Source organism: Girardinichthys multiradiatus, chromosome 4, assembly GCF_021462225.1.
Source record: "Girardinichthys multiradiatus isolate DD_20200921_A chromosome 4, DD_fGirMul_XY1, whole genome shotgun sequence".
Classification (NCBI taxonomy): domain Eukaryota; kingdom Metazoa; phylum Chordata; class Actinopteri; order Cyprinodontiformes; family Goodeidae; genus Girardinichthys; species Girardinichthys multiradiatus.
Genome location: NC_061797.1, coordinates 1,831,450 through 1,844,133, shown reverse-complemented (window position 1 = coordinate 1,844,133; position 12,684 = coordinate 1,831,450).

Sequence of the window (12,684 nt, the reverse complement as noted above, 5' to 3'; positions counted from 1 at the left end):
CCAGACTGCAACGAATAATCAGTTCTGCAAAGAAAATAATCAGGGCTGACCTTTCCTCCATCCAGGACTTATACAGATCTAGCGTCAGGAAAAGAGCTGCGAAAATCTCTGCAGACCCCACACACCCTGCACATAAACTATTTAGAGTTTTACCTTCTGGCCGTTGCTACAGGGCCCTGTTTACTAAAAGTAGCCGCCACAGGCTGTTTCTCCGATGAACATTTAATAGAGTACCAAACAACAGCACACTGAAGCTACAAATGCACCTTTATATATGTGTGTATTTGTATATATGTATTTAAGGGCATAAAGATATATGCATAAATATATCTTATAACGCATGAAAAAAAAGAAAACCCAGAGAGCAAAGTGTACCGGAGTCAAATTAATTGTTTGTATGTACGAACTTGGCAATAAAGCTGATTCTGATTCTGATGTGGATCATCGGTAGAGGTTGAGCATTAAGTTGTTGTCAGCAGAAGCTTGGACGATGTCCCTCTCCAGAAAGGTGTCACAGGTAGACACAGAGGCAGGCCAGGTGTAGCTTCTAGGAAGAGAAAAGAGAGAGAACATAAGGTTAAACAGCAAATAATAAAAATTTGGAGAGTAGTGTGAAAATGTAGCGAACAGGGTGAAAGTGGTCATTATGTCCTCCAGCAGCCTAAGCCTATAGCAGCATGACTACAGAGATAGCTCAGCATAACCTAAGCCACTGTAACTATACGCTTTATCAAAAAGGAAAGTTTTAAGCCTAGCCTTAAAAGTACACAGGTGTCTGCCTCACGGACTAAAACTGGGAGCTGGTTCCACAGGAGAGGAGCCTGATAACTAAAGGATCTGCCTCCCATTCTACTTCCAGAGACTCTAGGAACCACCAGTAAATCTGCAGTCTTAGAAGTGCTCTGTTAGGAATATATGGGACAATCAGATCTCTGATGTATGATGGAGACAGATCATTAAGGGCTTTATATGTGAGAAGGATAATTTTAAATTCTATTCTGGATTTAACAGGGAGCCAATGAAGGGAAGCTAAAATAGGAGAAATATGATCTCTCTTTTTAATTTTTAAGTGATTGACTAAGCAGTTTCTTTTTTGAAAGACTCCGGTCCAAAGACAACTTTTGTCTTGTCTGAATTTAGAAGCAAAAAATGTAAAGTCTTCCAAGTTTTTATATCTTCAAGACATGCTTGTAGTCTATCTAATAGGTTGGGCTCATCAGGATTTATGGACAAGTAAAGCTGAGTATCATCAGGGTAACAGTGAAAATTTATCCTATTGTTGGAATAATTGAATATAGATTTATCTTATATTTTCTCCTATTCTTTAACTTGACTATTTGATGTTATAACCTTTCATGCTGTATGTGTGAGTAAGGATGTGTGAGTTGTCTGCAGGCAAAAATCAGTCCCTGAGAAGGAAACAGCCGCAGTTGAGGAGGTCATAAAGATGAAGGCTGATTGCGCTGAACAGAAGATGCACTGATCTTAAGATGATGGAGAATGTGGAAGTGTGTTGTCGATGTGGGACTCCTGGCTGGATGTGTATGGGAAGTATAACATTTTAGTATCATCAGTAATAATTTTCTTTGCAGTTTTTGCTGCAATTTTTGGCATTGTGTGGATGTTGTTGTATTCCCTGCCTTCATTCTCTGCTCATTCTCTCATCACCACAGCTAAATCTCCTATGGAAGACAGAGTTACCCAACTCTATCCGTTACTTAAACAGCAGGATGATGAAGATGATGAGGATGCGACTGACCACTCATCTGGCCTGTATCCAGATCCATTTCTATATGATTCTGTGATTTAAATGTCAGTAAGTACCTCTGAGTATAATTGTCTTTGTACTCATGAAAATAATATTACAGTTAAAAAATCCGAAAGAAGTGGCTATTAAGTAATATGGGAATATGAGCAAATATTCTATAAACACGGAGGACATGTTGGAATAATTGTATATATATTTATCTTATATTTTCTCCTATTCTTTAACTTGACTATTTGATTTTATAACCTTTCATGCTGTATGTGTGAGTAAGGATGTGTGAGATGTCTGCAGGCAAACATCAGTCCCTCAGAAGGAAGCAGCTGCAGTTGAGGAGGTCATAAAGATGAAGGCTGATTGCGCTGAACAGAAGACGCACTGATCTTAAGATGATGGAGACTGTGGAAGTGTGTTGTTAAAAGTTAATGGTGTTTATGACCTGTTTACAATGCAGCTGCTTTTCCCATCCTTAGAGAGCAACGTGTTTTGTAACTAGGGACCCCCGAAAGATAATAAAAAGAGAGGTGCGGACAGATGTTTTTCAGAGCGGTGGGAGATTTGTAACTGGAGCACATCTCTGTCCGTTTTCCTCGCTGCGAGTAAATAACTAATTCTTTGTCTTTCTCTTCTTTTTGTGATGTTATAAGTATTTTAGGTTGTTTAAACCTGACACCTATTCTGCCTGATTATTTTACCTTTTGGAAGCATATATATACTAAAGAGAATTGGCCCAAGTACTGAACCCTGTGGTACTCCACAATTAACCCTGGAGTTTAAAGATGATTTATCATTTACATGAACATACTGGAATCTGTCAGACAAATAAGATTTAAACCAGCCCAGCGCTGTTCCCCTGATCCCTACAGCATATTCCAGCCTTTCTAAGAGAATATTGTGACCGACTGTATCAAATGCAGCACTGAGATCTAACAGGACAAGTACAGACACGAGTCCATTATCTGAGGTCCTAAGAATATCATTAGTGACTTTCAGCAGAGCTGTTTCAGTGCTATGATGAGCTCTGAAGTTTGACTGAAACTCTTCAAACAGGTCATTGCTGTGTAAATGCTCACACATTTGATTAGCAACTATTTTCTCAAGAATTTTAGATAAGAATGGAAGATTGGATATAGGTCTGTAATTTTTCAAGTCATCATAATCAAGCGAAGGTTTCTTAAGTAAAGGTTTAATTACAGCTATCTTAAAAGCTTTTGGTACATATCCATTTACTGAGGATAGATTAATCATATCTAAAATGGGGCTGGTAATCAGAGGGAACACCTCCTTAAATAATTTGGTTGGGATTGGGTCTAACATACAAGTTGAAGGTTTAGATGAAACTAATATTTCTGATAACTCAGGAAGCTCCACAGGATCAAAACAGTCCAAACACAGATCAAGTTCTACAGTTACTTCCAATTTTGTCTTACTTGCTGAGGATGACGTAATCATCTTCAGGAGTATGTCAAAGATTTTATTTTTAATAGAATCAATTTTATTTAAGAAGAATACCATAAAGTCATGACTGCTGAGAGCTAAGGGAATGGATGGCTCAACAGAGCTATGACTGTGTAAGTTTAGCAACTGTACTAAAGAGAAACCTAGGATTATTCTTGTTCTCTTCTATTAATGATGAAAAATAAGCTGTTCTGGCTTGGCGAAGTGTCTTTTTTTTACAACAGTAGGCTATTTTTCCAGATTAAGTAGGAATCCTCTGGGTGTGTAGAGCGCCATTTTCTCTCCAATTTTCTAACATTGTGCTTTAAAGTACGCAGCTCTGAATTAAACCAGGGAGCCAGCCTCCTATGAATATTTACCTTCTTTTTCAAGGGGGCTGCATTGTCTAATGCACCACGCAATGATGAAGTAGCACTATGAACAAGAGAATCAATTTGTGAAGGGGAAGAAACAAAATTATTGCCCTCCACTGTGTTTTTCTGTGATAATGAGGAAATTAAAAGTGGAACAGATTCTTTAAAGGTTGTTACAGCATTGTCTGATAATGATCTACTATAATGAAATTTTCTTTCAGGTGTGGAGTACTTGGTTAAATTAAACTCGAAGGTTATTAAAAAATGGTCAGACCGGACAGGGTTATGAGAAAATATTGTTATGTCTTTACACTCAATGCCACATGCCAGCACAAGGTCCAGGGAATGAAGACAACGGTGGGTAGATTTGTTAATGTTTTGAGCAAAGCCAATTGAGTCTAAGATAGCATTAAAGGCTACATTTAGGCTATCACTTTCAATGTCAACATGAATGTTAAAATCCCCCACTATAATAACCTTATCTGTATTTAACACTAAATCAGATAAAAGGTCTGAAAACTGATCTAAAAATTGAGAGTAAGGGCCTGGTGGACGGTACAAAACAACAAACAGAAGTACTTTTAGTGCTTTGCAATTTGGATGAGGAAAACTAAGGATTAAATATTCAAAAGAGTTGTAGCTATTGATTGGTCTGGGACTAGTCAATAAATCGGACTGAAAGATGGTTGCTACTCCTCCTCCTCAACCAGTATTTCGAGGAAAATTTAAATAATTAGTAGCAGTTGGGGAGGGGACCAGAGAAAATTACGGAGTCCGACATTGTTTTGGCAAACTTACACACGATTGACGTAACCAGGTGTCATTACCGCCAGCGTGAATAACAATCTGACTGTATTTATGCTTATCCTTAGCCAGCAGTTTCCTTCTCAGTCCTATTAATTAACTGTTTCTTAATTAAAAGCAAACAATGTCTGGGTTCAGTCACTACAATCCTTATCGCCCCTGAACAGTAAGCACAACAATAGATGAATATAATAAAAGAGTAAAATGCAATAAAAGGTAAAATATTACTTTTGTTAAGTAAAAAGCATAAATTGAATTTGTTTTTAATATATTTTTTTTTATCTCGTCCTTTCGTCTTCTGGATGGCGCATTCTCGCTGTTCGTTGGTCCCTTATACAGGTGACATCTTATGCACTGGTGTCTGTTTGTCTTCTTTCTTCAACAACTAAGGTAGACTGCCTAGTTGTCTGACACAGCTCAGGGGATTATTCTGCCCGTTGTGATGGAGCTGTGTTTCCTCTAATCTCCTGCAGGGATCTCCCAGGTTCTGGTGCCTCGGCGCACTGGCTCCAATGAAACCATGTGTCTCCTTTGCCTTTCAGCCTCACTGCATGGGATGTCCGTTTGGTCACCTGGTATGGTCCTGTGAACGTTTGGCTCCAAACACTTCAGCTTGATGACTTTCAACCACACCCACTCAATCTTGGGTGTTATTGGCTCTCCTGTAGATTTCTCAGCTCCCAGAACTTTGTTGTAGGTTTCCATCACAGTCTGTAGCTGAGAAAAATAGTCTTTGTGTGACAGATTCTGTATATCACCTGTAGATGTCAGAACTGCTCCTCGTGTTCCTGGAAAACTCCTTCCAGTTTCCAGCTCGTATGTAGTGTATCCTGTGGTTGAGTTCACTGAACACCTGATTGATATCAATGCAAGAGGTGCATCAACCCATGATAATTTTGTCTGTACACAGATTTTAGCCAATTTGTTTTTCAGGTTTTGATTCATTCTTTCAACTTTTCCTTGGGACTGAGGGTGATACACCATGCCAAACCTGTGATTCAGTCCCAGACTGGACTCCACCTGTTGCAGCTCTTGGTTCTTAAAATGGGTTCTATTGTCAGTCCTTATCTTTTCAGGAATGTAATGGTTAATGAGACATTTAACCACAGTTTTGCTATCCTCCTTTTTGCTGGCCATGCCTCTGGCCATTCTGTGAAAGCATCCACACACACAAGCAGATACCTGAAACCTCTTACTGACTGCACCATGTCTGTGTAGTCAATAATTATTTCCTTTCCTGGTCTTGTGATTAAAGGAAATTTTCCCTGCAATGGTGTCACCGTTTTCTTTGGGTTAAATTCCCCACACACTGTACAGCATTTCACAAAGTGTTTCACCATGTTGTCATAAAAGGATGCCGCCACTTCTTCAGATTTTCCAGCATCTGTTTAATTCCAACGTGTCCTACTCCATGTCCCTCAGACAAAAGTTCCTGTTTAAGTCCAGGAGGGAACACCATCCTACCATCTGGTCCTCTCCAACATCCTGACAGCTCTGTAGCTCCTCTTATCCTCCACATGTTCTTCTCCTCAGGGGCTGCTCTCCTCTGCAGCTCCACTAGTCTCTCGAAGGTTAACTGTTCTCTCACTTCCTCCTCTATGGCCACCATCATCATCTGAGCAATATAACCTGCTGTTATCTTGACGGAATGGTCAGCACCCCAATTCCCTCTTGCTACTTCTGAATCACTGCTGTCATGTCCTTCACATTTATTCACTGCTACTTTTGCTGGTAACAACAAGTCTTCTGCTAGCTCTTTCATTTCTGCTTCATGTTTTGTAGGTTTTCCTCCAACTGTCAAAAATCCTGTTCTCAACCACTGACAGAGTTCCACATGAACGGCTTCTGCTGAGTAGGCTGAGTCTGTGTAGAAATTCCCTTCCTGCCGCTCTGTCAATCTGAGTGAAGTTATTACTGCCATAACCTCTGCTCTCTGCGCTGATTGGGGTCCTTCCAACCGTCTTGCTTCCACTATTATCAGTCCTGATTCTGTCTGCTCTATTACAGCATAAGCAACCTTAAGTCCTTCTATGTCATGCCTGAAACAACAACAACCATCTGTGAACAGCTGTCTCACCTGTGGTCCCTCAAGCAGGCTGGCTTCTAAATCGGGTCTTACCTTTTCTATCCTGCTTACCAGCTCCTCACATTGATGTGGTTCCCCCTGCGTTATCTCATCCGCCATGTTGATTCCCTTGTGAGTGTAGGTCATGTTGGGTGCCTCCAGGATTTTGCTGAGCCTGTGTTGTCTCAGAGCTGTCATGGTGAAACTTTGAGAGTTCACATATGCCACCACACTGTGAGTTGTTAAAACATTCAGAGGGTGTCCCATCACTAAGTGAGCTGTTTTTTTAATTAATTTTGCCAGCCCTGCTGCATGTTGTGTGCATTGTGGGTGGCATTTTTTCAATGTTATCCATCATTACTGAAACATACATCAGCACACTCCTCTCTCCCCCTTTTTTCTGAAACAAAACTCAATTTACTGCCAGTTTTGTTATAGAAACATCCAAATAAAGTGGTATGGTGTAGTCAGGGAGCATAAGCTGTGCTGCGTTGGAGAGAGGCTGCTTTAACGCAATAAAGGCTTCCTCTGCTTCCTGTGTCCTATCAAGGACATTGTTGAAATTGCGCATGCCTCCCAATTCCTTAGCTTGGTGCTCAGGATGCAAAGAAAGAGAAACATGACGAACAACTTCATCTGACATTAAATACCATTCTGCTTGGTCAGGTGTTAAATCAACTGTTGCAGCAACACCCTCAGGGGCCACATAAATATTTTTCGATGAAATAAACCATGTCCTACCTTCTACTGTTTCATTAAACAAATCTTGGTACCATTCAGTGTGACAACGGTCGTAGAACAGAGTGATATGGGGCGGATCAGGCGAAGAGGAGTAGGGGCAGAGACTTTGAATCCAGGGTTTCCACAGCTGATACACAGAGAAGATGCCGCTTGGAGATGAAGTTGCGGTCAGCAGTCCCCAGTAGATGTCCGCATATTCCTCTGCAACTGGCTGTAATAGATATTGTCCATGCTGCAGCATTTGTCCACATGCCAAAGAGGAACCATCTGGAAAAGTACTGTTAATCCATCAGTACCACACAACACTGATGCTCCCAGCTTCACTAATAAGTCTCTGCCTAGCAAATTAACAGGTGTGCTGGGTGAACACACAAAAGGGTGAGTTACTCTTTGAGTCCCCACCTGAACAGGAAGTGGTACAGTCACAGGCAGAGTTTGTGCAGCCCCTAAAAATGCCAATCACAGAAACAGTCTTGGTAGAAAGCAGTGGTTTAGGAGGTTGCTGTGTTATGGTGGAATAGGTAGCTCCAGTGTCCACTAAAAAATTCAGACAGTTCTCTCCCACCTTTGCAGGCAACATGGGGTCTGCCGTGCCCATACTGTTTAGGTCCTCCTCAGAGGCGTGTCAGTATGGGCTGTAAGATGGGTATCCACCCGTCTGTGGATACTGGCCCAGCAGGGGTGGGGGAGGTGCCATACATGCATTATGAGGGACCATAAGTCCTGGAACTCCCTGCTGTGACCCCCAGTTGGGGCAGGCACGTGCCCAATGTCCAGACTGACTGCATTTGTAGCACACATCTCCAGGTGCCCTGCTGGCTCCACCCCTTCCTCTGGGTTCTCCACGCCGTCCACCACGACCATGCTGACCACCAACATGCCATCTGCATCCACGACTGGGGCCACTGTATCTGTAATTATAAAATGGATAGGGTGGAGGGGGGGCAACACAGGTCACAGGTGGTGGCATAGACATGGGAGTGTGTGCTGCTGCAGCTGCAGCAGGAGGAATAGGTTGAGCTGCAGCAAACATTACATTTTCAGTTTTATCACATTTCTCTTACTTAATTTCACTTTGGCCTCTTGCAGCTGCAATTTAAGGAGCTGATTCTGTAGCTAATCCTTCTCCTCTTTTTCCTTTTTCTCTGCCTCTTGAGCTGTATGTAAATGGTGAATTAAATGTTTTTCCCACTTTGTGAAGTTTTTTCCTTGCCAATCAGGATTATTTTTCATCTTTTGACACAGCTCAGCAGGAACCCCTTTTAATACAGCTTCTCTAAACAGCTCTCCCATTCCTGTCCCATCACCCTTGAGATTAACTCCTGTGTGTGGCTCATCCAAGTGTCCACTGCACCACTAATATACTCTTTAGGAAGCTGGTTAGGGTGTTATGATTCTGGCCCGTCTGCCTGCTTTCCCCTCTCCCTCCCGTCAGCAATCAGCTCATCTGCTTCACCTGTGTGCCGCTGCACTGCAGCGCAATCACAGTCATGCCATTCACCTGTGCGACAGCAGTTATATTCAGCCTCTGGCAGGCAGACGGTGCCAGATTTTTCAAAACTTCCACAGTGAGTAAATATCCAGCGTTTCTGCCTGCCTGATCACGTTTCCTGACCTCGTCTTGTTTCACGGATTTCTCCCTCCTGCCTGACCCTTTTTTGGACGTCACTAGCCTTGGATTTCGACACTGTTTCTGCCCCTGGATTTATGCCTTTGCCCAGTCCTTGGATCTGTCTGACTGAGCCTACCTGCCTCACCTCCCTGCCTTGCTTCCACCCTATCTCCTGTCAGGTGGCCTGTCGCAGCTCTCCAAGCTCTCGCTTTAGCTTCCACTTACCAGCTGGTGATTTTGGATCAGTTGGCAATTCGACATCAGTCAGCTGGACGCCCTCGCACGGACATTCTGGATTGTTTCCGGATTAACCACTTTCCCACTGAGGAGCCACTTCCTGGTCCCCAATCTCATACGAAATCCGAGAAGGTTAGTGGCTTTTCTGACTCTCACGTTAATCAGAGTTTTAACAAGCCTCTAACTCACTTCTCTGACCCTAATGATTCCTGGAAGCTGATTGGTGGTTACCGGTGCGTCGGTTTCCAAGACCAAAATAAATCTTTTAACTTTTACCTTGTGTCTGGCTGAAATTTTGTGTCTTCAGTCCTGGTCTTAATAGAAAAATCTGGCCAAAATATTTACCCATCGCCAGCACAACAGTGGTGCGCTAGTGTAGATCACTCCATTGCCCGTCTTGATTCTGGCATGAATGAGATCATCACCATGCTACGCACCATGACTCCTGCTTCTACTCAAGCGCAGTCACAGCCAGCCCCCATTAATGCTCCTGTCCTGCCATGGTTAAAGAACCCAGACTGACCCCCTGAGCTATTTAAAGGAGACCCTGATCAATGTCGACCCTTCTTAACACAGTGTGAGATTCACTACAGCCATCCTCGTTCCCTACTGAGCACCCCAGGGTGGAATATGTGATTTCTCTACTGTCCAGCAAGGCAAAACAGTGGGGCACAGCAGAGTGGTGGAATGGTTCAGTCACCTGTGCTTCCTATGCTGCTTTCTCCAAGGAACTCGTTAGGGTGTCTGACCCTGTTCTCCGCAGCTGTGAGGCCGCCAGGGGGTTGCTTTCCATTTAGCAGGGAGACAGAAGTGTAACATCTGACATCATTGATTTTCATTTATTGGTAGCTGACAGTTGCTGGAATGAGCAAGCTCAGATGGATGCTTTCATGCAGGGGTTAAATGAAAATATTAAGGACGAATTGGCTACCTGAGATTATCCGACCTCCCTTCCTGAACTCAAATACTTGGCCACTCGTATTGACCTCCGGCTCAGTGAGAGAAGAAGGGAGAGGCGCCAAAGGGAGGCTCGGTCCTCTTCAGCCTGATGCTCTGTTCCCAGTCCCGAGACCATGAATCTTTCTTCCCTTACTGTACGCACTCCCGATCCTGAACCCATGCAACTGGGGAGAACAAAAATCTCAATGGAGGAGCGTTCTCGCCGGAGACAGTTCAACTTGTGTTTCTACTCTGGGGGTCAGGGCCACCTTGCCTCAAAGTGCCCGTTAAAAGCCCAGACTCAGTAGAGTTGAGGAGAACTCTCCTGAGCCGTAGTCTGATGTCTGTCTCCTCATTTTCCTTCCCCGCTAATATTGTGATTTCCTCCATTTCTCATCAGGTGTCGGTGTTTATTGACTCAGGAACCGACACAGAGTTCATGGACGAATCTTTCGCCAAAGGCCATGGCATACGACTCTTCCCTATGTCTGACACCTTAATGTTCTGGCTCTGGATGGACACAGCATGAACAGTTCCCATTTGTTGACGGAAAGGATTAACCTGACACTAGGTGGCAATCAACAGGAGGAAGTCTCATTCATGGTTATTAACTCTCCTAAGTTACCCATTGTTTTGGGAGCCTCGTGGCTCAAGAAACACAACCCCCATATTGATTGGCAGGCCGACGAAATTTTGGACCTGCTCCGCCCCCTGTTTGTCCTCAGCCAGTACTGACGTCATCCATGATAACGCCATAGAGGAGACATATTCAGACTTGTCCAAAGTGCCTCCTGAATATCATACTCTGAGTATGGAGGTTTTTAACAAGTCTCGGGCCACTGCACTCTCACCTCACAGGCCCTATGATTGTTACATCGAGCTCCTTCCTGGCACGTCTCCCCCTAGAGGACGTCTCTATTCTTTGTCTGGACCAGAGCAATAGGCAATGAAGAAGTATGTGGAGGACTCCCTCAAAGCTGGAATTATTCGACCCTCTTCATCTCCAGCTGGGGCTGGTTTCTTTTTTGTGGGGAAAAAGGACGGGTCTTTAAGACCTTGTATTGACTACAGGGGCTTAAATGACATCACAGTCAAGAATCGTTACCCCCTCCCTCTCATGAATTCTGCCTTTGACCACATACAAGGAGCCAAGATTTTCACCAAATTGGATTTAAGAAATGCTTACCATTTAATCCGTATTGAGGAGGAAGATGAATAGAAGACTTTTAACACCCCCACTGGTCATTATGAATACCGAGTCATGCCTTTTGGTTTGACCAATGTTCCAGTTGTTTTCCAGTCTTTGGTGAATTATGTTCTAAGGGACAAGGTGGGGCAATTTGTTGTCGTTTACCTTGATGACATCTTGATCTACTTCCAAGATCTAGAAACCCATAGGAGTCATGTTTGAGCTGTTCTCTTCCACCTTCTCCAAAACCATCTGTTTGTTAAAGTGGAGAAATGTGAATTTCACACCACCACTACTTTGTTTCTCGGATTCATCATCTCCCCCAACAAAATACTTGTGGATCCCTCCAAGGTCAAGGCAGTTGTGGAGTGGCCCTCTCCTACAGACCGCAAGCAATTGCTGAGATTTCTGGGGTTTACAAATTTCTACTGGCACTTTATTAGGAACTATAGCCAGGTTTCAGCCCCTCTCAATGCCCTCACAACTTCCAAAGTAAGATTTGTCCGGAACGAGGTGGCCGAGAAGGCCTTCATCAAGCTCAAGACCATGTTTACATCTGCTCCAGTTTTGCGGTTCCCCGACCCCGAGAAACAATTTATTGTAGAGGTTGATGCCTCTAGCATGGTGATCGGTGCTGTCTTAGGCCAGAGGAGTCCTGAAGGTCGTGTTCACCCTTGTGCTTTTTTTCCCCAGGACATTATCTCAGGCGGAGCACAATTATGATGTGGGGGACCGAGAACTCCTTGCTGTCAAGATTGCCCTAGAGGAGTGGAGGCATTGGCTGGAGGGGGCCAAGGAACCGTTTCTTGTCTGGACGGACCATAAGAATCTGGAGTACCTAAAGTCTGCAAAGCGCCTTAACCCCCGGCAGGCCAGGTGGGCTCTATTTTTTGGACGGTTTAACTTCACACTGTCTTTCAGGCTTGGAACCAAGAACAGCAAACCAGATGCCTTGTCCAGGATGCAGGAGCCATCTGAATCTGTGACCAATGGTGAGGATGAGTATATTCTCCTGGAGTCTGTCAGGCTGTCCATAACTAGGTCTGAGTTGGAAGGAGAGGTCAGGGACGCTGCCAGGGATCTTCCTGCCCCAGCTTCATGTCCCCGTGACCGGTGTTTTGTCCCGGAGCACCTCATACCAAAGGTACTAGAGTTGTGCATTAATTCTCGTCTTGTTTGTCACCCTGGAATCAACAGGACACTTCGACTGGTCTGGGCCCAGTTCTGGTGGCCTTCTCTGACCAAAGACGTCACAGATTACGTCTCCGCCTGTTCCCAATGCTGCCAGGCCAAGCCGTCACGCCCCCCACCCGCTGAGTTGTTATTGCCTTTGTCGATGCCATCTCGTCCCTGGTCTCACATCGCCATGGATTTTGTGACAGGTTTGCCTACCTCTAATGGTTTCACTGCCCTGCTAACTATCATTGACAGATTTTCCAATATGGTCCATCTTATTCCCCTCAATAAGTTGCCCTCAGCTAAAGTGATGGGAGAGGTCTTGGCACGGGAGGTCTTCCGCCT